The sequence below is a fragment of the Callorhinus ursinus genome, unplaced genomic scaffold, assembly GCF_003265705.2.
Source record: "Callorhinus ursinus isolate GAN/ISIS: 27379988/994484 unplaced genomic scaffold, GSC_fseal_2.0 scaffold10, whole genome shotgun sequence".
NCBI classification, from domain to species: Eukaryota; Metazoa; Chordata; class Mammalia; order Carnivora; family Otariidae; genus Callorhinus; species Callorhinus ursinus.
The window spans coordinates 65330193-65357017 of NW_027397072.1; the positions used below are offsets into that span (position 1 = coordinate 65330193).

Below are 26825 nucleotides of genomic sequence, written 5' to 3' on the forward strand. Positions count from 1 at the left end.
TTCTCAATTACTAACCAGAGAATAAACACACAAAGAATTCCACAGAGAATCTTTATTTGTAATTGATGCGGAGAAAGAGACAATATTGTTGTTGCTATGGTTGAAAGGAGAGCAATATTTTCTTCCCTGAAATAATAGCAGTATCTGGCTTCATAATAGAGTCCTCAAAAAAACAAAATGTCCCTTCCCACTGTGGTTTCATGATTTCATACCAGTGCCTCATTAGAGACTAGAAGGACTGCTACCCAAAACCACCTTTAAAGGAGTTAGGTTGTACATGTGACATCTCTGGCACTGTCCTCCTTCTGACAGCAGGTAAGTGCTGTCGAGGGGATGAAGGACTACTTATTGCACACATTAGGAACGAGGACAATGTAATGGAAACATTGCTAGTTGGCCATGCAGGACACAGACCAAAGTGGGAACGGTTCAGAGCCACTCATGTAGGCACTCGCTGTTTCTGTGGTCTCCCTCCTGGGATAAGTAATTGTAATGCTCTTGGCAACTTCAGAGTTTGTAGAAAATGAGGAATTACATGTTTGCTGGGATTCAAAGGCACATTGCAGGTGTCTTCTAGACTTCCTGACCACACAGAGAGAGACGAGGGAAGGTTTGCTACCCCAAGGATGATCCTGGGAAATGAGTGCCCAGGAGGCCCTCGTGGTGAAATGTATGAAGGTGGACAGGAACTCTGTGGTCAAACCATTATTTCAGTTTTTCAGCAGGTCATATTGTTGGGAGAATGAGACAGAGACGGGTCTCCCTGTATCATTAAAGAGCAGTGAGGGGGCATTCTTCAGTGGCAAGGGCGGAAGGCTCCTATTTTCTGACAAAAGCATGAAACCACTACTGCTGTTTAGCATTCCACTTCCCTTCTTGCCAACCTTCTTGGAAACGGAGCCTATTCTTGACGCGCCCACTCACTTATTCTTACTCTCATCAGGCTAGCTTCTGCTCCTGGGAGAATCCTCCTCACAGGCATTCACTAGGGAGTCAACCCCCAGCCTCTTCCATTCTCACCAGCCAGCTGCCTTTCCTCAAATTCATTCATTCGCTCCTGCAGTATTTACCGAGAAACCACTAGATCCAGGCATTATCCTAGACCTGGTGAAAACAGCAGTAAACAAGAGAGCTAAGGTCCCAGTTTTCATGGAACTGAGTCTAATGGGGTGGAGGGGAAGACAGATAATAAGGGAGCAAAGAAAATGAATTTTTCTTCCCAGTGGGAAGAAAAAGACAGATAATAAGGGAGCAAAGAAAAGAATCATTTCAACTACCAAATAAGCGTACCTCATAGGGCTGTCCTGAGGTTTAAATGAATTAATAAACACTTTCAGTAAGTGCATACGACAGTGGAGTGGGCATTAGGAGCTCAGTATCAGCTGCTGCTTCACTACTTCTATTACTATTATCATACTTACATTGGGTGGTAAAGAAAGGCCTATCTGAGGAAGTGGCATTTGAGATGAAACCTAAATGATGATTAGAAACCAGCTGAGGAAAGATTTGTTGGAAGATCATTCCAAACTGAAGAAAAAAAGCCAAGGTGGGAAAGAACATGAGAGGGTCCTGGGAACAGAAGAAAGGGAAGTATGGTGGGGCATCGTGGATGATGGGACGAGGGGCAAGAAATGAAGGCCAAGGGGGACCAAGGGGGCCAAGCAGGACCAAATCAGGGAAGGCCTTACAAGAATATAGAATACCTCCTTGTTTTGTAAATAACTAAAGAAAATTGGCCTGTCCACATGGACTTTAAGCAACCTGTTGTCTCCACAAGGGCAACCCAAGCCAGAGCAATTGCCTGCATCTGTGCAGAGTTTTGCATCTTACGGACAGTAATAAAACACTAGATGGGTGGTCAATAAACTTTGAAGGGGTCCTGACTGGTTATAGGGCAGAAGACAAGTGCCTTAACTTCTCTACATTTGTTTAGCAATCTGCAAAAAAAAATGGATTTAATTAGATGATCTTTTAAGGTCCTTTCTAGCCTGTGATTTTATATTTCTATTCCTGCATTTCCACTAGGTATGAAAACAGATCAAGGCCAGGAGAGCTATTGCATATTTAATATAAAGCCATATCTTTTTTTATCCTATTAATAGGCCTGCTAATTAGAAAACAGTAATTTTCTCAAGCAATATCGCTATGTAAAAGTAAAATCAACAACCCAAATCTGCCTCCTCTAAGACTGATTTTGCAAGAAAATCTTATCTTCCGGTGAATACAAGATCTAACCGGGAGGCTTTTCACTCCTTCCTGTGTGCAATTAACAGCAAACACCTTGTCATAAACATTTTTGAAAGGTCAGAGATGGCAACAATTTTGCTAAAGAGATAAACAGTCAAATAAAACACTGCCCTGGTAATTCCCAGGCTTCAAAAAACAGCATATGTCTGATCAATAATGAGACACACTAAAGGGATTGTGGGATAAAGGGCGGGTCCAATTTGAGGTATTAAAAACTTGCCTAAGTCATTTTTTTTTTCCCAACACATCTTGTGTTGCAGCAGATACTGGAAACGTTAATGGGCAATGTTAGAAAAATAAGATTCTGGCTATGAAACAAAAGACGGTTTTAGGTTGGAGAAGTAAATAATAGTAAGAATAAGGATTTTTGCAAAAGCCAAGGTAAGAACATTTTCCCTCTGTAATAAATCAACTATTGAGCTCAAATTTCAAATGTTATTTTGAATTTATTATTATTGCCTTTTACCTTTGTCCTAGCACAAACTATAAGAGCTCAAAGGATGCTAGTTTGTTCCTATAGGTGTATGTTTATACTTTAAATGTGCTATGTTTCTATCTAGTACTGTTGTCTTAAAAGTAAATTTAACTTTTTGCACATTGAAGAAATAGGTTTACTTTCTAAAGTGTTCATTGTAAATTTTAATTTTTTAAAATAAGTCATTTCCAGTCCTGATGGCAGGTTTTATATTCCTGGCAAAAGTATTTTATCACTTAAGCTGCATTACACATTGATTATCTATTATCTGTTCATATTAAGAAGGCTCTATCATCAGTTAATGCTTACTAAACAATCAATAAAATCTAAGTGAAACCAGAATAAACTCAAACAAATAAGTGGGATGAAATTCAGAGAAAATTGAGACCATGTCCACTTAGAAGGGCAGCCTTTGTGAGAACTCATTTCTACCTAAAAGATCTAATTTATCTTTTTTAATGCTATCAAAGTTAATAATGGATGACATGTCTTATAGCTGCAGTGATGCAGCAACTTGTCAATAACACAGAGAATTTAGAAACCAATTCATCAATTCATGATTTTTTTAAATGGACCATGGACGGTTAATTCTAAGTCATTAGACTCTCCAATAATAAAACCCTAGAAAGAGAGAGTTAATACGGAGGCGGGTACCTATCTCCTATCTCCTCAATGAATAAGAGTTCCTATTCTGCCTCAATAACAGGTGACACTTTTCACTTTGAGCATTTTTGGGGTAGGGTGAAGATAAGGTATGTAGAATAGGAGAAAATGAAGAAAAAAAAGGGGGGCCTTTAGATAATATATATACTTATATATATGTAATTATAGGCCTATGTATAATTATATACATTTGTGAGGTGTTTATATATTTACTTTTGTTTTAATGTATATTTATATATATTTTTATGTGTTTATTTACATATAAGTATATTTATGTTTATATGTATTTTGTTATAGGTATATTTACTTCACAAATACCTCTCTCCCAGACACCCACAATGAGTCTATTATGTTCCGGGCAAATAAGAAGGAATGCAGCTTTCTCTTATTTCCTTATTCAGAGGGGAGGCAGGGTGGTTGAAGGACTTCCCCACATTTCAGTTTTGCACTTATTGGTAAGGTTTCACTGCTACTCATGTATTTGCATATTGATATTCCATTACCTATTAAATGTTCATGCTGGAAGGGACCTTAGTGATTATCTGGACTCCCTTGCCCCCTTCACAATTGGGGAACCAGAGGCTCAGGGACATTCAGAGACCTGTGCAAGGTCACACAGAGACAGTCCCACGCTCCCAGCTCCCCCACCCAGCAATCATCGCACCAAGTTTCTCTACTCCACCCTGCCCAAGAACACATCTTCTGACATTCACAATGGAGAAATTAATGAGTCTGCAAGTTAAAGATTCGCCTTAAACAAATTGGTTCATTACTATTTAATTGAGGAGGCTTCAGAGCAATAAAAGCCTTGCTTACCAAAACTAGATAAGCAGCTCATGAAACATTGAGCTTGAGAAATTCAAAAAACTGTCACAAGTCAATAAGTGCTGCCTTTCTGTTTGATGAATGCCACCCAGTAGCTTCAGAAGTATCAGAAACTAATGGTGTCCCGGCACTCCATAGGCATACATTAATGGGATCGGGAACATAAAATATAAACAATAATATATGTATTGATTGTTCCGGACACTTGAAGCCCAACAGACATTTGAAAGGTCAGTCATTATACTTACATCACATTACAGATAAGTCATTTGCTTAAAGCTGGAAACTTGGCTCTCCATGTAAATTTATCTTGTGACCTATAAGCTTAATCATGCCATGCCTCTGTTGCTTCCTTAGGTTGTCTGGCATGAAAAATATACCAGAAGTGCTTAGCCCCACAAGGCATATTCAAATAAATGACAATATACACATTGCTAGGAAGGATACTGGGTGGGAGGAATCTATTCTATAGGCTGAATAAATGCCATGAAACAGGATTTTACCCTGACGGAATATATTCAAAGGTTTCTAAAAGTCTCTTATCACAAGCTTACCAATGAATACGTGTGCTTTCAAGGTGTTTCAAAAATAGACAAGTTTAGGCAGTACGATGCCAAATTTATTTTTACTTTCACCGAAAAACTAAATTTGGTTTAAATAGTTCACACTAGCGTATAGGCACTTTTTCCTACAATGAAAGATTTCTTTCTTTTCAGAGCTCCTTCAAAACAATCTAAAAATGTGAAGGTTGAATGGCTGCCCGTATAGGCAGGGCATCCCTTTACTGGGGCTTTCTCATCTGGAGGCACCTCTCCTCCACAGTCAGTCAGGCTTCCATCCAGCAGTGTTTCTGGTGCTCCCACCTCTGGATAAAAGGATAGTAGACGCAGATGCTTCAAAATCCAACAGCCCCAGTTCCTTCCGCAAAATGATAAGTCCCGTTCTGAGTCAATATCCCACTGATGACTTTTACAAAGAGCAAGAGGAAATTTGAGAGGTTGAAAGAAAGACTTGCCAGTTTATGCCCTCTTTACGAGAACGGGCAAGAGCTGGAAGTATTCCAAGTCTCCTTTGACATGGGATCGGATTACCCTAAGGTTGGAGAGTTCCCCCATAGGCTCTCAGGTAAGAACTAAGCTTTTAGCCATGACTCCCACCCCCAAAGGATGGTGAGAGGGAGCTGGAGCAAGCAATGTCCTCTGGAAGAGGCCTTACAAAAACACTTGCTAGAATCTTCTCTGGCAGAAGACATTTCCGTATCTGTAGAAAATACATACACTTTTAGGCTGACAGTTTTAATCTTAAGTATTTCAACTGTTTTCTGTGACGAAGGCAACCAGATTTTCTAAATTTTGCATTATATGCATCTTTCACCTGCCTTCGGCAAGATTCTACAACAGCTAAAACCAGCCATTTTGAAAATCAGATTTCCTTATTCATGAATGACACCAGTTTCAAAAACACTTTTTAAATTTATATTATGTTCATTAGCAACCGATAACCATCCTAAAATCATGTACTTAAAATTTACATTAAAATATCACCATTCTAATAATACAGAATTTTATTTTTTTTTATTTTTTTTTATTTTTTTTTAAAGATTTTATTTATTTATTTGAGAGAGAGAATGAGAGATAGAGAGCACGAGAGGGAAGAGGGTCAGAGGGAGAAGCAGACTCCCTGCTGAGCAGGGAGCCCGATGTGGGACTCGATCCCGGGACTCCAGGATCATGACCTGAGCCGAAGGCAGTCGCTTAACCAACTGAGCCACCCAGGCGCCCCTAATACAGAATTTTAAAATCCTAAAGGAAAACAACAGTGATTTCTTTAGTAGCCAAATGAACTGATTTTAATGTAAAAGACATCATTTCATAGTTTTCTAATGAAATAATTACCTATAGATTATTCTACTGTATTTACTTTTTTAAAGATTTTATTTATTTGTCAGAGAGAGAGAGAGAGCAGGCACAAGCCCGGAAGTGGCAGGCAGAGGGGGAAGCAGGCTCGCCTCTGAGCAGGGAGCCCGAACACCGCCCCCCAGGCAGGATTTGATTCCAGGACCCTGGGATCACGACCTGAGCTGAAAGCAGACGCTTAACAGACTGAGCCACCCAGGCGCCCGAGATTATTCTATTTTAAAATGTATGTAAAACCTCAAGTGGACCGAAGGAATTAATAAATATCAGTTTAACCAAAACCCAGTGATTATACTTGGACAAAAGAGAAGAACACTTCAAAGAGCTTTTGCTTCTTGCTCAAAGCAGATTTACTCTGAATACAGTTCCTAAATATAAATTGTATTCCATTAAATAAAGTAAATAAGCTCACATTACTAGTTTCCTGATATTTAGATTTTTTAAATGCTCTGAAAACCTGTGTAGCTCAAACAACTTTTATTACAAACAAAATTTAACTGAGACAAACATATTAATATTTCGAGTGAAGAAAATTCAGGACCCTGATAGGGATTATGTTTTTTGATAAAGAAGTTGTATTCTGAAATACAGGTTGTAACTTTTTTGTCCTTGGATGAGAGATGTCCATGCAAAGGAAAGGCAGGATTTTTAAGCTGTAAACACTATCTTCTAGCATGCCAAATGTGTCCTTTACGGAGTTAACTTTTAATTGTATAAAAAAAGGTGTTTTCTGTATTTTCTGTGCTTTAAATTTTAAAACTGAGACTTTGATGACCAATGAACAAGAAGAAAAACCTTTAATTTGAGACCAAAGAATCCTACTTCCCTACTGCTTACAATAAGATAAATACAAAAAAGTGGCCAAAGTTGTCCCCATTACATCAAAAACTGTTCACACATCCTAAGATGCAACTTATAATGACATTCAAGGACAGAAGCACCTGCACTATCAGACTGAAGGAACTGTGCGATCCTTCCAAGGAGGTCTTCGAGGCAAAAATTCAAAATAAAAGTACACTTATTATATCCTCTGATCTTTCAAGGCTCAAGTCAGATTTGCAGGTGGACTACTGTTCTGTGCTCCAACCTTGGAATCTTTTCTTCCTTCTTGAAAAGGTACCAGCCAGCTCTCTGGGCAGCAACTCCACGAGGCTAAAGGCTGGGTACCTCCAGGTCATGCCCCTGGTGTCTCAGGTTTAGAAAAATGGAACTAGGCTATCGCTATCACCTGAGTTTCAAAGAAACATTCTCTGCCACAGTACCTAAACTCAAAGGATTTCCCTTTGACAAGAGGCCTGTGGTGATGTGAAAAGGGAAATGAGAGTCCCTACTGGGACTGTGAACATCCTTGCATTTGTGAGGCCAACTGCCACACTCCAGGCTTTTCTTATTCCCTGACAAGGCTTGTCCCAACCCTCTCCTGGGATGCTTTTGACAGCAACTGCAAACAACAGAAGCCAGCAGGAATGTGTAAGAACAGGTGCTGGAGCCTCCCAGGGCAGCCTGCTTGCAGAGAAAGGGCGTCCTTAGAGCAGCCTTGGGACATCCCACTTTGGAGATGCCCTCTTGCCCTCCCCATTGCAAGACCTTGTTTCTTTTCATGCAGCAGATGTTCGGAGAGATTTTTAACAATGCATCATGGCTTCTAAGTTGCTGCTGGCAAATTTTCTCGGTCAGCTTTCAAGGGGACTTTGGTGGGATTGCCAACAATGTAAAACAAGGATGGAAAAATTCATTCTTGGGTTTGAGTTCAGATAAGGGAAATAATAATAAAAGGCTAGGACCTTTCCATTTTACTCCATTATTCCACGTTACTGCTTTCCACTTCCTACCACATCTCAGGAAAAGGAACATTCCTAGGTTCAGGGGGTCTCCCGGATTCAAGGGGAAACAGATCAGAGAACACTTCCTCCACAAACAGGTCAGGAATATTCACACACCGCACACTCCAGCATGTTAGACCCCACTTCAGAAGCATCTGGCCAACTACTATTAACTCTTTATTCTTTTCCACTTATTAAAATTGCTCTGTGGGCAGGGTACTCTGCACAGTGGGCATAGTCACCTGTGTGAGTGAACAACCACTCAGAGTGGCTGTTTCAGCCAGCTTCTTAAAGTGTGGTCCATGGACCAGCAGAAGCAGCACCAGGCATTGCCTGGGAGCTTGTTAGAAATAGAAAATCTCAGGGGATGCCTGGGTGGCTCAGTCAGTTAAGCATCTGACTCGGTATCAACTCAGGTCTTGTTCTGAGGGTCTGAGTTCAAGTCTCTTGCTGGGCTCCACACTGGGGGGTGGTGCCTACTAAAAAAAAAAAAAAAAAAAAGTAAAATCTCAGCCCTACCCCAGACCTTTTGAAACTGCATTTAACCAGATCCCCGAATGATTCTTCTGCAGATCCAAGTTTGAACCACACTATACTACAGTTTCTTAGAGCAACTCAATGCTCAGGATTCAGAGAGCAAGATCTGCCCTATACCAATGCATTGATTTACACTGCTCCAAGAGCACTCTGGTGCACTATGTAAGCCTCAAACTTCCCAGGATATATGGGCAAGAAACAATGAATCTATGTTATAGTTGAGAAGACCAAAGTCAAACAGTAGATGACTGATGGTAGCAGAACTCATAATTCCCAAATCTTAGATTTTTGCCCTTTCTGCTGCTTCAGCTAGTCCTAAGGAATGGCTGTTTTTTTTCCCATTGGCATCATTGGTATAATGGAAAGAAGCCTTCAAGTACTGTTTCTACCATTATTCACCCTCGTGACTTTGAACAAATCACTTCTTTAAAAAATAGGTTGGAAGCCAAACAAAACAAAGGACATTTACAAAATAAAGTTATTAAACTAAAAGAGTAGGGCCATGATTTAGTAATAAGTAGCAAATACTACAAAAATATTCAAGTTTGTAATTTAATTTGTAATTTAATTTCTGAAAACGTATCCTAAGAAAATAATCTTAAAGAAGAAAATGTTACATGTACTAAAATGATCATTACAGTATTATTTATAATAGAAAAAAACTGAAAGCAACCAAAATACTCTCTGTTCAGGACATGGCTAATTAAATTATGGAATATTTGCTCTTTTAATATGATATTCTCCAAGACTTGGCAGCAGCATGAAAAATTCTGGTATAATGTCAAGAGGAAAAGCAGGTTATAAAACTGTGGCACATTACAATTCTATGTCAAGACAGATACACTTCTAGAAAACAATGGAAAACATTTGTGAAACTTACCGTGCTTTATCAGGATACACAGGATATAGGTGACTGTTTTCTAAACTTTCAGTAGTTATTCAATTAAATTATCTCTCTAAAATAGAATAAGTATTATGAAGAGAAAATGAAAATAAATGTAATAATGATGAGACCTAATAGAGTTATTACAAATTATCCTTAAACCTGGCCCTGAACTCAACAGATGATAACAAGAGTGAACAATGACTGAGCACTTGTCTGCTCGGTGCTGTGCTGAAAGCTTCATCAGTTGGTTCATTCAGTCCTCTGAGAACAGTAATATTATCATCCCCACTTCTACAGATGAGGAAACCAGAACACAGAGTGCTCAGCCTCTTTCAAACTCCACTGCACATACAATCTATGTACCTTGCAGTTTTCTTGGGAGAACGAAAATACTGTCTTGTTAACCTATATGGTTCTATAAAAAAAGGCCACAGAGAGATAGAAACTATACTGGGTGGGAGTGGGGGGCGGGGCTCTCCATTTTCCTGTCAAGATGGGGACAGAAACAGCTCCCTGATTGTGGTGACCCTTACAGACTGTCACCACACTAGACTGCCTGTCTCATAAAAAGAAGGGTATGGATTCAGGTGGCATCTTCAAACATGCCTGAGGCAGTATCATTTTCAGTGCACAAACACTAAACAACGGAAACTGTGTTACACTTTAAGGTGGGATAGTTAAAGGCGCCAGCAATATCTCTCCTAGAAATCAGGCGATGGGCTTGGAGCTTGGTTGTGTCATTTCTCCGGCCTCGGTTGCCCCATCTATGCAGTGGGGACATGCGGTTGGTACTGCTTTCCCAACAAGCAAGTCAGCCCTTTCCAGCTACGGCTCCGCTCTTGCCCAGTCAACTTTTCCCACATTGTTGCCAAAGTGGCCATCTCAAAACCCAATCTAGTCAGATCACCACACTTCTACCCTACTTCAAACCATTTGCTTCTAGTTGCCCCTAGGATAGAGTCACATCATCCCTAGCACAGTCCACACAATTCTGTGGGGTATGGCCCTCCCTGTCATTCTCCACTTCGCATTCCAAGCTGCCCTCACACCAGCTTTCTTGCAGGTCCTCACACTGGCTTGTGCACCCTCTGCCTGGGCATTTTTCTCCTTTCTGCCCTTTCCTGGGGTGCCTCAGCTCTATCACCTCTTCCTCACAGAGGCTTGCAGATCTGTCCCACAGGAAAAGCTTACCCTGTGGCACCCGCTCATTCCTTCATGTCTCTTTCCCTCATGCTAATTAATGCAGTGGTAATTTTATAATATTTGCCTTAGTCTGTAATTCATGTTTCTGTATGTCCCATCGTTGCTGCACTACCTGCTATAATGTAGCCTCTCTGAATACAGAGGCTTTTCTTAGTATCCCCAATTCTTAGCACAAGGAAGGTCCTTGATAAATCTTTGTTGAATGAATATTATTGACTCCCCAAGATTGCCACGGAACTGTGCAACTAGCACATGCTCAAATAAACCCAGTAGACTTGGACTACAGAAATAATAAACATGACATTTAGAGTCCACTTTCCCACCAAAAAAAAAAAAAGGAAAAAAAAACTATTATGCCAGATCAAATAAGAAAGTAAATTCAATGCAAAAAAGCACTTCATGAACTCCAGATTACAGTGTAAATATAAGGACTTGCCTCTACCCTTTTTAGAAACAGCTACAGTATAAATATATACATAAAATATAGAATGCAGGGTGTAATTGTTACTGACAGACCAGAAAGCAAATTATTAAGTTAAATTCTCTGGAAGGATTTAAACACAGTCAAATCACATTGAAACAGCTTTTTAACCAAGGTTTGGATAAACTATAGAGTAGGTCTGTCTGTGTCTCAATTTCCTCATCTCTATAAACATAGAGTTTCACTAAACGATCCTTAACATCCCTTGAACACTCAGATTCTGATACTATGACAATTAACATAACAGTGAGACACAAGAAAACCTACACACGCGTGACGCCAAGCAAGGCAACTCTGTGGACACTTGAACTGGCCCTTCCTAAGTGAAACCCTGAGGAAGCCCCACTTGGCCTCTCCTGCCTTCACCCCTTCTCCATCTGGAGGGCCTCCCCTCCTGCTCTCCTCTGCTTCTTTTTGCTCTCAGAATAACTGTCAGCAAGATTAATTTAAATCCACGTGCTGTCTTTCCCTGGGGGCCTTTGCCTTTGAATTTTCTCTCAGTGTGGTAAAAGTTGTTTCCTGCCCCCAGGAGAAAGGATTTCAGGCATTAACACGCTGGTGGAAGAGGTATTTACGGAGCAGGGACCCTGTCTGCCTGCAAAGTTAGCTTCCTTTCTCAGCCTCTGGAAGAGATCAGCCCCTCCAAGGAGGAAGGGCAGGGGAGGGAAGCTCAGAAAAGGGGCCAAGTCCCAACTCAAGTATTACCTGCTCAGACTTTGTTCAAATGCGTTTGTTCATATACTCATGAAAGCATGTACGGCTTAAGTGTCTTGTAAAACTGATGCACAAAAATTCAATATGGTAATAATTAGAAATGATTTGTTATTCATTAACTAGTTTTGACATTGCAAAGTAAATAATTTCTTGGTCACTTTAAATTTAAAAATCACCCTCTGGGTGTGAAATTTATTAAAAATATTTTACATAAAGCATTTTAAGCATTTATATGTAAGGGCTCTTAAATCTCTGCACAACATACATACGGCACATTGAGTAAAATATAAAATGTAAGAAGTACATACTTGTGTAAATATAATCAATTAATTACAATACTTAATTTATAATCTTCTTGACAATGTAATTATCCACTAAACAATGAACATACTTACTAAAATATAGTAAATCTAGTACATATAGTGTATATGGTTTTATCACAACATACTATCTTAATTTTTTTTTAGCATTTAGGAAAATTGGAGGGATTAGATAAAACAAATAAGTCAGAATTAAGCACAAAATTTAACTGAAAATTTAAATTTGGAATAATTCTGCTAAAAAAGACCTCACTTTGTAAAACTTTTAAATTCAAAACTTCTATTTTATGATTGTGTTTATGGAAACTTTCTAAATTTCTGAATGAACTGTGTATGCTAGAAATGGTATTCTAAATTTAAAGCTTTCAAATAGACACCTAAAATTACTCATATACAAAATTTTTAATGCAAGATAAATTTGTACTTCAAAAATTATGTAGCTTTTTGGTAGCACTTAAAAGCAACGCCCTTTCTGACTCCTTTATTATCAACTGATACATCGTCTTCTATACAAGTGCAGCATGATTTAATTGATTTTATTATGATTAGACTTGTTAATTTTTTAGAGTTGATTGTGCTACATAGAGGGGGAGATTTTATTTATGTGTTCTGAGATTTTATTTATGAAGCAAGAGGTTAGCTCATTAAAGTCTCTATTTTTTGGGAAAGAAGCAAATTTGTTGTTTTATACAGGTTTAAACTACACTAGGAAAAAAAACCCACGAATCCTTAGAACTGAGAACTTTCCAAGCCATCCATGATTTTAGCCACAGAGTTGGCAAAAACCATTAACTAGGTGCAATTTCCTAATTTTGTAGCATGCGTTGTTTGGAGCGCAGTTAAATGGTTTCTCAACCCATGCTTTCGTCGGAGGATAACTATTAAGAAAGGACATAGCATACCTAATTCAGTTCACCCAAATTTGGTAACTGCAGAGTGCATTTCTTACCCCAACATTAGCGTTATGAGGCACGCAAGTTTAACTGTAGGTAACAGACTTTCCATTCAGTGTTCTTTTCAGCATCTTATAGTAAAGGCGTGGATAAGAAGGAGGGGGGAAATAAAGCTTTGACAGATGGTACTCAGCGTTTGACTCCTGCTGAGCTCAGCAGGACCTGTGGTTTCCAAGGTTAGGGCTGTCAAAATGGCTCTGTCTATCAAGTGAATAACAAAGTGTAGACTGCCTGTCCGTTTCCTATACAAAACTCAGAGTTCCTGTGCCATTATTGTCTGTCTTTCTGCTGATTGAATAACTTCCAAGGAGAACTGAGGGTTCTGATATAGCACCACTATTTGAGAAACTACCTGGAAAAGGAATCCTCAAGGGCTGAAAGAGGTAGGCCAAGATCTGATCTCTTTCACTTCAGTTTCTCTCTAAGGCTTCTTGACTTGAAAAGGATTGGAAAGCCACAAAGGGTTCGCTTCTGGTTAGAAGCTAAATGTGAACCTTTGAAAATGCACTTAATGTCTCGCTCTCTCAAAAGGGAAGAAGGTTTCTATTACAAATCCTTGCAGTAGCAGGTACTTATTCAGCTAGAAATATTGAGACTGAAAAGGAAAATGTTTCTATCATAAAATACAGTGGTATGTTTAGATGTGTTTGTCAAAGTCTGTTTCTCACCTTTCACAGCTCTTAATATTAAAACCAACCCCCTTTTCCTCCCACCTATGTCTAGAGCCTTCAGATGGTCGGAATAAGTAGTGGATGCTGAAAGAATGAATCATGTCATCAAACTGGCCTTTTGTCTGATGCTGTTACAGCTGTTTTTCTTGGTAAGTCTTGTGTTTTTCTTCATGTGTATTTTGTGATTTCCAGATTGTTACTGACCTCTTTGGATTCCAATAAAGGGCCAGTTAGTAGATTCATAAACCCAGGTTTTTATTAAGATGATGCTGAAATTAAGATTGTGGTAGTATGCCTGAATAAGCTAATAATTGTATGTCAGTGTACAACTTATAACATTTAAAGTGAAACTTCCCATTGTTATTCCATAAGAACAAAGTAAAACTAAAATATGGCATTTCAAAAGTGACATAGTTGGACACGCTTTAGTGACGTCTTGTTACTAAGTATTTTCATTGCTCTTTTTGCCGAACTGTAAAAGTGCTTATCTTGTCCCTTTTTTGAGCTGGCTTAAGCAGACCATCCACTTGTGTGGTGACTTACTGGCATGTCTGAAAGAAGACAGTCCTGCTACAATATAGTTGAAGAATTTTCCTCTGCAAATACTTAGTTTATGTAAGTCCCATGATCATAATGGACATGTTATTTGGAAGGATGGCTGTTATTATTTCCAGTATATTCAGTTACTTTGAATTTTTTTTTTAAAGTTTTAGCTTTTTTTTAAAACTCCAACCAGAAGTCTCTTATCTGAGACACTATATAGATGTTCAGTAAATGTTACTGAATTGAAATTAAAAGGATATTAAAATTGAATAAAAGTAATTCATGAATTGAAATAAAAGGGATACAACTTTTACATCAGATTATGACAAGAAATTGCCAAATGCCAATTTAGCATAAACTCATTTCCAGTTGTGCTTGCTTTTTATCCTGGAACTGTATGATGCTTTTCATCATCTCTGCAGACAATGATAATTAAACAGGAATTTTGAAAAGAAATCCTAAACCCAGATGGAATTTTCTTCTTTTTCTCTCTCTCTTTGCTTGCTTTGTTCAATAAGGTGATTTCTAAGCTTCTTTCTAACAGCCTATACCAACCCCCTAAGACGTTTTTATTATGGTAAACTTGCTCAATCAAGTTTGCTTTTCATGTCTCTGCATTTTTTGAAAAGTCCCTGGGGTTTCTTCATATGTCTGTGGGGGGACAGTGTGCTGCTGTAATTTCATCTGAGTCCACAAACTATAAGGCCCTGGAAATTAAGTCCATCCCTGGCAAGAAGTCAACAATCCTAGAGGACGAAAACAGAACTAAAACAGATACGACCTGCTATCACACACTTAACCCCCAAAACCTTCGTTCGGATCCACAGCATTGGCCCAGAACTCTGGGACCAAGAAGCCAGAATGTCTGGGGTTGACTAGTGTAACTAATAGGCTCTAATTGCACTCGACCCTTCAGTTGTGTTTTAGAAATTTTAAATTGCAGTAAGATACACATAAAATTTACCTTCTGAACCATTTTTAAATCTACAGTTCAGTAGTGTTAAGTACACTCTCATTGTGGTGCAACAAATCTCCAGAACTCTTTTCATCTTGCAGAACTGAAACTGTACTCATTAAACAACTTCCTATTATGCCCTCCTCCCCAGCCTCTGCGAACCACCATTCTATCTCTTTGAATTTGACTTCTCTAGCTACCTCATGTATGGGGAATCATACAGTATTTGCCTTCTTATGACTGGCTTATTTCACTTAACATAATATCCTCAAAGTTCATCCATGTTACAGCACATGTCAAAGTTTCCTTCTTTTTTAAGGCTGAAGAGTATTCCAGTATATGTATATATTACATTTTATTTATCCATTCATCCACACATGGACACTTGGGTTGCTTCCGCCTTTACTATTGTAAATAATGTTGCTATGAACATGGGGGTACAATCTCAGTTGTTTTAGAAAGTGATTACTGCATGCTACAGAGTAAATGAAGACCACAGTACATGCTGGATAAAGAATGGCAGAAAAATATAGTAATAACCGTAACCAATATTTATCAAGTGCTTACTGTATGCTGGCACAGTGCCATGCCTCTCACTGGTATTAATTCTATGAGGCATGCACTATTATTAGCCTCATTTCATAGAAGTGAAAACTGAAGCACAGGGAGGTTGGTTAACTAGTCCAAAGTCACTCAGATAGTAAGTCATTGGGAAATGGTAGGGGGAGAGTATGTGCACTGGGAGGAGGGAAGAAATCACAGAAGTCCTATTTGTGGAACCACAGCCAAGTAGTAAAGAACTCTCTGACCACTGCATAGGGTGTGGTTTGGCCAAAAGAGTACTCAGATATGATCCAGAAAAACCACCTGTGTCACCACCTCATTGCAGGACCCTCAGCAAGGCAGCTACCCTCCCTGGGCTCAGTGCTGGGGAAGGGGAGGTTGAATTGGGTGTAATCATTTCCGACAATCCCTCATTCCAAATGAGATTTACCACGTAGTACTTCAGAACTTGGAGCATTATTTGGGAGATGAGGATGTAATTTAAAATGTTTAAATGTATGCTTCAGTCTTCCAGTATGGATAATCAATAGTTTGCTGATTCTCATTCCACTATGCTCAAATCATTCCTTATACCACTTGAATGAAACTAAGACGACAATGACACGATACCAATAGGACTGTGTGAGGGGAAATGAGGTCTATCATTCAGGTGTGCCTGTCCCAACAAAAGCAAAGCAGAGAATTGTGAACAGTGCTAATTTCATATATATATGTACATGATTAGGGTCCTATAAGCCCTGAAAACCTGCCACTGGAGGGAATGAGAAGGGTAAGTCTGAATGAATCTACATTTTCCTCCACAGTCAAAATTTATCACTTTATCTCTAGAAACAAATACAATATGTAAATGCCCTCATCATCATAAATAGTTTATCAGCTCTTTTGGTTCTATGGTTATGAGTTTAGGTTGTAGATCTTTGTGTTCATTTTCAGAGCATAACCCTAACTCTTGCTTGTAGTGATTAAACTGGACCCAAGGAAACAAAGGTATTTTTTAAATACTTAAAAAAAAAAAAGCCCTTAAACAGTCTAAGGTCCTGGTGGAGAGCATTTGAATGCCACTGATGTAATTTATAAATAGGTGCAGGTTTGAAAACCCCTGAAGAACATTTCCAAGAAGAGGCTTTGCAAATTAGGCTCAAGAAAAAGACTTGAGTTGCATTATTGTTTGGATTCTTTGCAAATCAAGTGACAAATGCTTATTTGACCAAAGTCCAGGTATTTCAAATAGAGTTGAGACAAGCAATCAATGAGGGCTGCGTTTGTTTTTCAGGGATACCTATTTAATATTATCTTAAAAGAATGTTTTCATTTACTTTCAGCCAGCACTTACAGGGTTTATGACTTTATTTTAAACCAAATAATTACAGTGGAAACACCCTCCATATTCCAATCATGAATTTGCCATTCGACAGATAGTAAGTATGTTCACCTTCAGCCAAGCTACTAATTCTGTGATACATAGCACATCTTCCATCTGTGGTTTCAGAAGATGCGAATTCTAGAAACCAGACAGAAGAGGGAGCTATCCATCTGGAAATTAACTGATTCTTTCAAAAATATGTCAAATAAATATAGAAGGAAATTCTAACATGACCAAGTCTTACCTTATTTGGTCTTGTATTTTATAGCAACACTACAAATTTTCTGGCGCATTAAAAACAAAAAACTCCCAGTAAAGGCAAAAACATTGAGCCCAATTAATGAAGAGGCAAAATATATGAACCATTAGAAGCCCAGCTAAAAATACATTCAGATTTTATGGTTGGATTTCCCACTCTATAGCAAAATGCAGAACCAGAACACAACCCAAAAAGGCCAAAATAATATACTGCTGCCATACAGATCACTAATATTGTCTTCCTATAGATCCTGATTATAAAAGGGAACTCTGACTTTAAAATTGGTAACATCTGGAAATAATGGCAAAATAGAAAAACTGTTGGGCTGCATCTGTCTTGAAAATGCTATGTAATAAGATTTACTTAATATATTTGAAAGAGAAAAAAATGTTTTGTTCCCCAATTTGTTGCAACATCTGAAAGTTCATGAGGTTATGACCCCTCTTTAAGAAAGGATCTCCCACCACCTGCAAATACCCCAGGAAAAGCAGTTGGAAACAATAAAACACGTGCTAGTTAACGGTTTCCAGGGAAACGGTTCTGGTTCACCAATCTGAGCGCCTGCGCTTCCCAGTGGCTTTGTCCGAGGGAGACATGCGCCAGCTGTTAGGGAATAACCATTGTTATAGATCATCAGGAAATCACAGTCAGCCTGCAACCCAGCCCCACTGGAAGTTTATTTCTCATATTTGTTCATCACCAGGGCAATCCTCCACCTTTAAAACATCCCTTAGGCTGGGTTAACTAGATAATACCCTGCACCGGCAGGAACGTTTAACGGGGGCAAATTGCAAAAGGTTTTTTTGCGCAGCAAATAGATTTCTAACTTCGATTCCAACTGTGTCACCTTCCTGCCCCCTTCACTTTCATGGCAATTACAGGCCAGATACCTGAAGTCAGTGCCCCTTTGGGTGCCGTCCTTCCTTGCCTTGGTAGGACACTCACGCACAAATGCAACCCTCTCCTCCTAGACCTTTCAGAGATCACTGGCTTATTCCATGCCAGAGAGAGCCTTATGAATGGTAAATGAAGGACTCTGCAAGGCAGTTTGGGGCTGCCACCAGATGAGGGTCTGAGAGGACAAAACAATGGGTCCCTGCCTCACCAAACACTCCAAATGGAACAGCCTCCACTTTTACCAATTTTATATTTTATGTTGTTTTATAAATTTATAAATTCATAGATTTTCTCTGAAACAAGATCATATTGCTTTTTTAATGTTTAAAAGCCAGTGAGCTCCAAACCCAATTATCAGACTCAACTTGAAAAATAGATTTCTAAACTTCCATGTTCTCATTTGGCATGCACAGAGCTTAGAAGTCACTGCTCCATCCTAACAATAAAAAGCTGAATAAACTTTAAAAAATTAACAATTCTTCTTAGATTCATCAGAGAATTGAATTCATAGCACAAACCAATGCCCCCCAAATTGGAGAGGTAGGTGGATAAAGAAAATCACAACTTACTAGAGCAGAAACCTCCATGGGAACCAGTACCAAGGTAGGAAAACCTGAACTGCTATTGAGGAATCATTGGAGGATCAGTGTGGACAAGTCTGAGAATTAAAACCTCCAGTAGGACTTAGTCGTAGAGGGACCCCCAAACTTTTCTGATGTTTACCTCCAGTTGCTCGCCCAGGTCCTTATGGTTTATATAGGAGAAAAACCTCCTTGTGCTTCCAAAAGGGGTAGGGGAAAAGGAACCATTTTAAAATACACCAGAGCATTCTGTTCTTTAAGGCCTGCCCTCAGGTGAAACTCTTTTACCAGAGCCTAACCTCTACTGGGGTTTTATCAGACCTGAGATAAGCCCAACTCTAGCTCCTTTTAGCTATCCTGTTCCACCTAAGGTGGGGGAATAGGGTACTGAGAAGCACTGTTGAAGTTCACAGCACAGGAACACAGGCTCACCAAAAAACTGAGACCTAATCATAGGGCTGTAGAATGCTTCTCCTCCCCTAACACCTTACAACCATATTATTAAAGGCCTAGTTACACAGTTCCTTTTACCCCATACATCATGCCTACCTTTCACCAAAAATATGGCAAGGCATACTAGAAGGCAAAACACAATTTGACAACACTAAACAAACATAAGAACCACCAGAGTCAGAAATGGCAAGAATGTTGGAATTATCAGATCAGGAATTTTTTTAAAACCATGATAAGGGATTTACTGGAAAAAGTAGACAACATGCAAGAATACATTGTTATTTTAAGCAAAGAGATGAAAGTTTTAATGAATCTAGAAGACAGGCTAGAGTTCAAAAAACACTAACAGAAATGCATTTCTTTGATAAGTTAGTTGGTAGAGTGGACACAATAGAGGAAAGAATCTCTGAGTTTGAGGATATGACAACAGAAACTTTCAAAATGGAAAAGCAGAAAAAAACTAAAAAAAAGTACAAACATCCAGTTATAAGTAAGTCACAGGAATAAAAAGTAATATAGTCAATAATATTTTAATAACATTGTACACTTACCATGGCAAGCATTGCATAATGTAGCCACACTTACCACGGCAAGCATTGCATAACCACATTTACCATGGCAAGCATTGCATAATGTATAGAATTGTCAAATCACTATGTTGTACAGCTGAAACTAGTATAACATTGTACATCAACTACAACAATAAAAATTTTTCTTAAAGAACAGAATATCTAAGAACTGTGGGGTAATTACAAAGAGTTTAACATATGTGTAATGGGAAAATCAAATATAGAAGAATGATGGGAACACAAGCAATATTTGAGGCAATAATGATGGAGAATTTCCCTAAATTCATATCAGACATCAAGCCACAGATCCAGGAAGCTTAGAGAACACCAAGCAGGATAAATGCCAAAACAAAACAAAGCAAAAACAAACAAAATGCCTACACCTAGGCATATCATATTCAAAATTCAGAAAATCAATGATAAGAAATCTCAAAAAAGCTCAGAAGAAAAAAATCACCTTACCTATAAAGAAGCAAGGACAATAATTGCATTAGTTTTATCCTCAGAAATAATGTAAGCAGAAAAAGAGTGGAATGAAATTTGTTTAAAGTACTAAAAAAAACCCAAAAACACCCACCAACCTAGAATTCTGTAATTTGTGAAATTATGTTTCAAAAGTTAAAAAGAAATAAGACTTTATCAGACAAAAAAAAATTGAGGATATTTGTTGCCAGAAAATCTACCTTACAAAAGATGTTAAAATTCTTCAGAGAGGAAATTGATATAAGCTAGAAACTTGGATCTAAATAAAGAAAAGAAGAGCATTAGAAAATGGGTAAGTGAAGGTAAAATAAAAACTTTTATTTTTCCATCACCGGTATCAAGGAGGGCACATATTGCAATGAGCAATGGGTGTTACATGCAAACAATGAATCATGGAACACTACATCAAAAACTAATGAAGTACTTTATGGTGACTAACATAATATAATAAATAAATGAATAAATAAAAATGACAAAAAAAAACCTTTTATTTTTCCTATTCTTAATTGATCTAACAATTCTTTGAAAAGATCAATGAGATCATAAGTCCCTAGCTAGGCCAATGAAGAAAAAGAGAAAACACAAATTACTAATACAGAAATGAAAGAGGGGCCATCAGTACAAATCCTGTGAACATTAAAAGGATAAAGGAGCATTATGAGCAATCCTATGCCCACAAATTTAATAACCTGGATAAAATGGACCAATTCCTTAGAAGGTGCAATCTTCCAAAACTCAGAAAAGATGAAGTTGACAATCTGAATAATCTCTTTTGATTAAAGAAATTGAATCAATAATTAATAACCTTCCAAACAGAAAACACCAGGCCTAGATAATTTTGATGGTAAATTCCACAAACCATGTAAGGAAGAAATTATGCCAATTTTTTTACAATCTCTTCCAGAAAAATAGAATACTTTCTAATTCATTCCATGAGGCCAACATTACCCTAATACCAAAAAAGGAAAAAAAGGAAAATAAAAGTATACACAGTGGGAAGGAAGAAATAAAACTGTCTTTGTTTAAGACAGACTTAAAAGAAAATAAAGCAATGGACATGAAGAATCTCTCATGAACATAGGTGCAAAAATCCTTATGAAAATATTAGCAAATCAAATAAACAATGTTTAAAAATAATTATATACTATGACCAAGTGGGATTTATCACAGGAATGCAAGTCTGGTTCAACATCCAAAAAAATCAATAAATGTCATCCTTTCTGTCAACAGACTAAAGAAAAAAATCACATGGTCATATTAATTGATGCAGAAAAGCATTTGACAAAATCTCACACCTATTCATGATAAAAAGAACTCTCAGCAAACTAGGAATAGAGGCACTCCCTCAACTTTATTTTAAAAATCTACAAAAAATCTACAACAAATATCATACTTAATGGAGAACAACTTGAAGCTTTCCTGCTAAGATGAGAAACACAGCAAGGATATCCCCTCTTACTGCTCTTTTTAACATTGTAATAGAAGTCCTAGCTAATGTCCACAATAGCTAAACTATGGAAAGAGCCTAGATGTCTATCAACAGATGAATTGATAAAGACAATGTGGTATATATATGCAATGGAATATTACGCAGCCATCAAAAAAATGAAATCTTGCCATTTGCAAGGACATGGATGGAACTAGAGGGTATTATGCTAAGCGAAATAAGTCAATCAGAGAAAGACAAGTATTATATGATCTCACTGATATGAGCAATTTGAGAAACAAGACAGAGGATCATAGGGGAAGGGAGGGAAAAATGAAACAAGCCGAAACCAGAGAGGGAGACAAACCATAAGAGACTCCTTAATCTCAGGAAACAAACTGAGGGTTGCTGGAGTGGAGGGGGGTGGGAGGGATGGGGTGGCTGGGTGATGGACATTGGGAAGGGTATGTACTATGGTGAGCACTGTAAATTGTGTAAGACTGATGAATCACAGACCTGTACCCCCGAAACAAATAATACATTATATTTTAATAAAAAAAAGTCATAGCTAATGCAATAAGACAAAAAAAAAGGAAAATAAAAGTATACACAGTGGGAATACATAAAACTATCTTTGTTTGCATAGGACATGATTATCAATACAGAAAACCCAAAAGAGTTGACAAAATAACTCCTAGAGCTAGTAAGTAATTAGAGCAAGGTTGAAGGATACAAGATTAATATGCAAAAGTCAATGGCTTTCCTATATACTAGCAATGAACAAGTGGAATTTGAAATTAAAAACATATTGACATTTACATTAGCACCTCAAAAAAGTGAAATATTTAGATATAAATCAGTGCAAAAGATGTACACGATCTGTGTGAGGAAAATTACAAAGCTCTAATGAAAGATTTCAAGAAAGAACTAAATAGATGGTGAGCTATCCCATGGTAATGGATAGAAAGACTCAATATTGTCAAGATGTTAGTTCTTCTGAACCTGCTTTATAGATTCAAAACAGTCCTAATCAAATTCCCAGCAAGCTATTTTGTGGATATCAACAGATTCTAAAGTTTATAAGAGGCCAAAGACCCAGAAGAGCCAAGTCAACATTGAAGGAGAAGAACAAAGTCAGAGGACTGACCCTACCCAACTTAAAGACTTAATATAAAGCTTAACAAAATAGTGTGTTATTGGTGAAAGACTAGACAAATTGAAAAATGGAACAAAATAGTCCAGAAGTACACCCACATAAATATAGTCAACTGATATTTGAAAAAGAAGCAAAGGCAATACAGTGGAGCAAAGATAGTCTTTTCCAATAATGGTGCTGGAACAACCAGACATCCACAATCAAAAACAACAACAACAAAAACACAGATCTTATACCCTTCACAAAATTTAACTCAAAATGGATCCCACACCTAAATGTAAAATGCACAACTGTGAAAGTCTTAGAAGGTAACATAGGGGAAAACCTAAGTGACCTCAGGTATGGCAATGACTTTTGAGATACAAGACCAAAGGCACAATCCATGAAAGAAACAACTGATAAATTGGGCTTTGTTAAAATTAAAAACTTCCATTCTGCAAAAGACAATGTCAAGAGAATGAGCAGACAGGCCACAGACTAGGAGAAAATATTTGCAGAAGACACATCTAATAAAGGACCAATATCCAAACTATGCAAGGAATTCTTAAAACTCAAAAGGAATAAAACAACTCAACTAAAAAATGGATAAAAGACCTAAACAGACACCTCACCAAAGATGAGCATCAGGAACTCTCATTCATTGCTGGTAGGAATGCAAAATGGTACATCCACTTTGGAAGACAATTTGGCAGTCCTTGGAAAACTAAATATACTCCTACCATACAATCCAGCAATCATGCTCCTTAATATTTACCAAAATAAATAGAAAACTTTTGTTCACATAAAAATATGCACATGGATATTTATAACAGCTTTATTCATAACTGCAAAAACTTTGAAGGAACCACAAAGTACTTCAGTAGGTGAATGGATAAATAAACTGTGGGACATCCAGACAGTGGGATATTATTCAGTGAGAAAAGTGAGCTCTCAAGCCATGAGAAGACATGGAAGAAATGTAAATGCATATTACTGACAGAAGCCAATCTGAAAAGGCTACAAACTGTATGATTCAAACCTTATGACTTTCTGGAATAGACAAAACTATGGAGACAGTAAAAAGATCAGGGGCTGGAAGGAGAGATTGATGAATAGGCAGAGCACTTTTTAGGGCACTGCAACTATTCTGTATGATGCTACAATGGCAGATACATGTCACCATGTATTTGTCAAAAGCCAGAGAACACTAAGAATGACCCTAATTTAAACTATGGATTTTGAGTGATAATGTTATGTGTCAAAGCAGGTTTACTGATCGCAGTGAATGTATGTATCACTATGATGCATGATGTCCATAATGAGGAAGTCTGTGGGTGTGTAAGAATAGGGAGCATATGAGAACTCTCTGAACTTTTCAGTTAGCTTTTTGTGAACATGAGAGTTCTCTAAAAAATAAAATTCTTTTTTTTAATAGAGACTTCTCAAATTCACATCTGGGAAGTTCATGTTCAGGAGGTCTTGGTTGGAGCATAGAAATCTGTCTATTCCATAAATTCCAAGATGATGCTGATGTGCAGTCAAAGTTGAGAACTACTTGGTAGACCTTGGTCTCTTGGTCTTTCAAAATGTAACTGTACTGCTTGATTTTTTTCAGACCTTTAATCTCTGGTAGGTGTGGTATTCTAAGTTCATCTGTAATATGTTGATGTCAGATAATGCTTATATGTCATATATTTGCATTTATAAAGGCATCTCTCTGTGTAAGTGTTTAAACTAATGGGAGCCCTATGTTATAGGCTGGCTGCCTCTAAAGCTCCTATTTATGTGGTTAAAATGATGATGCTCTTCCAAAGATCTGTTCCATCCATGCCCATGCCTTCTCATGGAGCAAAGAAACAAACAAGATGTCAACAATCAGGGACATGGCAACTATGAATCCATCATTCACAAGTTCAACTTTTCTTCAAAAGAACAAGTGATACTGTTAACCAGGCCCTGCAAACACATATAAAACAAAAAACAAATAAAAAGGCATAAGAAGCCTTATCCTCCTTCCATAATCAAGTATACTAGTCCCACGCTTTAGAGCTTAGATGAACAGAATGAGGATCATGGAGTTCCTAACACTAGCCCTTTCTTTCTACATAACCCAGAATGATGTAGCTCTCTATTTTAAAAAGCAGTAAAATGGATGGAAATGTCCTCCTTTGAAACCAGATGTTTTCTATCTTTCTAAGCTCCAATTACTTCAACATATTATTTAGCTCCACTCACATCAGATTAGGGCCACCTGTTACATCCTCTGCACGCTTATGAGAGATTTAAGGTTAAGTTTGTATTTATGGCTTATCTAGAAAAGTCAGAATACAATTGATAGGATGCATTTAAAGTCATCCTGAGGTCAAAGGATATGTATATGGCAGATTAACAGATAATCGAGACACTGTGTTGTGCAGTGTAAACAAAATCAAACCTAATTTTGTGATTCATTACATAAATTTGGATATAATCCAGGACTAAAAACTCATCATCTAAAATAAAACTACATGCCAGAAAGGCATAATGTAACATTGGTAGACTATAAGGCAAAAAATTTTAAAGCTCCATTATAATTTGTTTTATTATAGGAATATTCTTTATTACCAAGATAGATTTTTGATATTTAAATGTTCTGTTTTTGTCTTTTATAAAGTTAAATATGTTTACCCTGATATCAATAAAATGTGACGATGTATATATCTATTGCCTTCTTAACGGTAAATAAGCATTTGCAAAAAAAAAAAACCCACAATCTATGTAAGATTAATGTTCATTCATTAAATAAATGTTTACCAAGTACCTGTTATGTGCCAGGAACTGTTCTCTATGCTGGGATGCAGCAGGGAACAAAATACACAAAGTCCCTATTGTGATCAAATGTTGAAATAAATTTACAGCTAACACTGGGGAAAAAGTATGTTCTGACAAATGAACAACAACAACAAAAAAAACCCAACATTATAAACAATGATATTACAATATTCACAGGTTACTGAGCTTCTGAAGTAAATACTGCTTTTTATGTCTTATTCCAGCCCTTTAAAAATTAGCAGCAGGTAAATGTCATTTATAAGACAGCTGTTCTAAGTAGAAGAGAGATGGGGAAACAAGTGAGAAGCATACCTACTCACTCCACTCATCTCTCTTGTGATTAGTTAGGTATGTGTGTAAATTAAGAAAGACTGAGAAACCCAATTGTGGAGTCTAACCTTTAGATAAAATTGCTTGAAATTCGAGGATATTTACTTGGATTGACATAAAGATTTCAGTGTGGCAAAAACACTGTTGCAAATGAGATTGGTTGTGGTTTGAGGAAGGTTCACTTTTCCCATTTTCCTTCATTCTCCATGGAGCTGTGTGCCAGAATCAGAGAGTATCCATTCTTGTTTACTCTCTTATCTGAACCCCAACCATAACTCTGTTTTCCCATTCAGTTTTAATTTTGGATAAATTAGGTTTAAAATCTAGCCTTCCTGGAAAGATCACTGTAGAAAGAAGACAGCTTTTTTCCATCTTAAGTACAACTTCAAAAGTGACAGACTGGAAAATCTCTGCAGGCAAATGTGATGTCACTAAAGAAATCACACATTTACCCGTAGAGATTCTACAGTCTGACATCTTCAAGCATCGAACCATTCATCAACTATGCTTTTCCAGATGCAGTCCTTTGACTTGAAATAAATCTGGACTGGCCACATAACCAAACTATAGATAACTTACTGAACTTCCGCTTCTTCTAAACTAAGGGACATACATGTCTCATGAGGGTTGAATCCCATCAAATTAATTTGTAGGAAGGTTACATGGCTTAAAGCTGTTAAGAGCAAGATGTGACCCCCCAGACTCGTAGCATCAGCAACACGTGGGAGCTTATTAGAAATGT

General features: G+C 37.7%; 1 long non-coding RNA gene across 2 annotated transcripts in view; it reads right to left on the reverse strand.

Moving 5' to 3' along the window:
* LOC112821565 (uncharacterized) overlaps positions 1-26825 on the reverse strand; it is a 490026-nt gene that overhangs the window by 108950 nt on the left and 354251 nt on the right. The window lies entirely within an intron of this gene.